The sequence below is a fragment of the Apium graveolens genome, chromosome 8 (assembly GCF_009905375.1).
Source record: "Apium graveolens cultivar Ventura chromosome 8, ASM990537v1, whole genome shotgun sequence".
Classification (NCBI taxonomy): Eukaryota; Viridiplantae; Streptophyta; class Magnoliopsida; order Apiales; family Apiaceae; genus Apium; species Apium graveolens.
Window position 1 is genome coordinate 233,277,237 of NC_133654.1, and position 2,921 is coordinate 233,280,157.

Sequence of the window (2,921 nt, forward strand, 5' to 3'; positions counted from 1 at the left end):
TAAATTATGTTATTAAGTGTTGATTAACTGTTTTTATTGTATATAAGTATCTGGGAGCGTAGATAGAAGCGTTCCAATATAAAGAGTCCGCTTAAGAATTAAGCTGTGTTGTCGGGCCGTCAAGTAGAACGGAACTCGCCCTAAAAAGTGATTAAAATATTTCAAATGTGAATTATGTGTTATTATGTGAAATGAATGTTTAAGTAAAGTATTGCGTTCTAGTGACGTTTCGGTCGATAATGATATTGTGAAGCGTAATTGAAACGCTGAGCGTCGGGCCGTTAGGCAGAACGTGACCTAGTACGCGTAAAGAGGAATAATATTAAAAAGGGGAAATTTTATGATCAGACATGAGTTGTGATGTGTGAGTAAATGTGCTTGCTTGTCTGTATACGTGAATATGTGATCTGTTAATATTTTTATGGATATAAGGGAATTATTTGACTTAATTAAGGTTTATCTAACCTTTGCACATTTTTATAAAATTATCTGAGTAAGGTAAAGGAATGAGATTTGTTTTGTTATCTTCGAAATAGTCCTAAAGACTTTCTAAAAATGATAGACGGATTTATTTCATGATCGTTGCATTTAAAAATGATTTTTATATGTTAAAATGCTATTATTAGCATAAATTTGTAAAAATCATATAAAATCAACTGTACGCTCAAAAGTTTATTATGAGTAACGGTTGGAAAGCTAATTTCGAGATGTACGTCTTAAAATTGTCATTCGCAATAATTTTCAAATTTCTGAGAGAGATATATTTAATATTCCATTTCTATTTTATTAGAGTAAAAAGAAAGAGTAAATCAAACAAAGAAAAGGATTAGTGAATTACTAAACTACCCTTGCCCCCTTCTTTCTTTTTCTTTCCCGTGAGCACCCCTATCTCCCTCTCTTTCTTTCTCCCTCTCTCTCGGCTCTCTCCCCATCTCTCTTCTCTCTCTTGCATGCAACAATAAATACTTATCCAAATTCAAATATTTCACCATCCATAGTTTCTATTTTCCATATACTACTCAAACACCATTTGCATGTAAGTGTCTATGTAGATTTCATAATTCAATCTCCATGGTTGTGTTCAAGGAAATATGATTTCTTGATATATGATCATAAGAGAAGTTTAAAGTGATTTTGTGGTTTAAAACTCAAGAGGAGACCCATTATGGGCACTCTTAAGTTCGACCACCACCGACCATGATCCAAGGAGAGCCGGTGGACTTTCAAAGTGTGATTTTCCAAGTGATATAGTATAATCTTGCTAAGATACTAATTGCATGTTTGATATTTGATGATTTTTTGAAGTGTTGTTGGTAAATAAAGTGTTATGTTTAGAAGATTGTATGTAAGGTCTATTAGTAAGTGATCTTGGTGTTTAGATGATTAAAATGGTATGCATGTCATAAGAATCCATATGCATGTCCCTAAAAGTTATTGCATGTCAATGTTTTAGGCTTCTTTTGGTTTTAAACCTTTGCTAGGTTTGAATTTTTATAAAAATTAAGGGGAAAGGATGATTTTTATTGTGTGATAGTATAAATGGTGGCACTAAGTTTGTTTCAAGTGACTTGATTGGTTTTGTGCTAGAGTTGGTTCGAATTTTTGAGTAAAAAGGAAAGGAGTAGTCATTTGCTTAAGGTGCTTAAGATTTATGAATCAAAGAATCTTTGGTTTTGATTAAAAGAGTTTTTAGTTCAAATTTTTACTTTTAACAAAATGGGTTTTTGATTTCGATTCAAGCTTATAAAGAGTTTTTGTTTGAGGGATTAATTTTGCTTCGAATTTCTTTAAAAAAGGTTTTAAAGGATGAATTTTGGTATAAACTAAAGAGTATAAATGATCTCTATACTTGCATGTCAAATTATGGTGTTGCATGTGATGATTCTTGAGAAATTCGAATGATATAAGTTGGATTTATAGAAATTTTGATGGATTATGTGATTAAAGTATTGCTTATGTGTTTTTATGATAAATTAGAGATAGATATGAAAGAAATAAGAATTACATGTTAAGATATAGGTTGTAATTGACAAGATTAGAGTCTAAAAGGATCATTGGATCTTTTTTTTGTGTTTTGTGTTAAAGCCGAATGGTGTATGGCTATAAAAATGAATGATTTGATGCTAAAGTGGATGCATGTGAGATTTCTAAGAATAATGTGGACTCTTTGCTTGTTTGGTTCGAATTAAGTGATGTAAAAAGAAGGTTTTTGAGTCATTTTGATACGAGATTATGTATTGATATGATAACTCGAGTATAGAGTTTAATATACAAGGATTAAATGTTATATGTCATATTTGTATTGTAATACGTGATCCGAAGTCTATTTGGTTTGGATATGCGAGTGTTGGTATATGCGTATATGTGTTTATGGTGAGAGTATATATATATATATATATGCATACCCTTAGGGAATTACGTTTAAGGGGAAAGTTAAGCATTCCGGGAATGTGAGTTAAGAAACTAATTAAGGTTTTGGTTTTGGATTGTAGATTCGGAGCGTGAGGGAATTCAGGCTAGGAAAGGGAAATGTTTACTAGGTGGCAGTAGTTCAACCTTCAGGAAAGCGAATTTAGGCAAGTAACTCTATTTACTTGTGTAAATGGTTATAGAGAGGATATTGTTCATTCCAAGTAGAGTATTAAACTATTAAAGTAATGTACCCCTGTTATTGATACCCTGTCATTGATCTTATGAATTTGTTATTGATAAGCTTAATGATCCAACCCTTTGGTAACCCCTTTTTCCTATTTTGATTATTTGTTATACCATGAACTGTTATAAACCCTCTAAGTACCTTTACGAACCCCTTATAATGATGCTTCATTCCTTGTTTACCTTATCCTCTATTGATCCTTCAAACAGTTTTGATTTCCCTAACTTGAGTACCATGTTATCATTGATCAAGATCCCTAGAACTG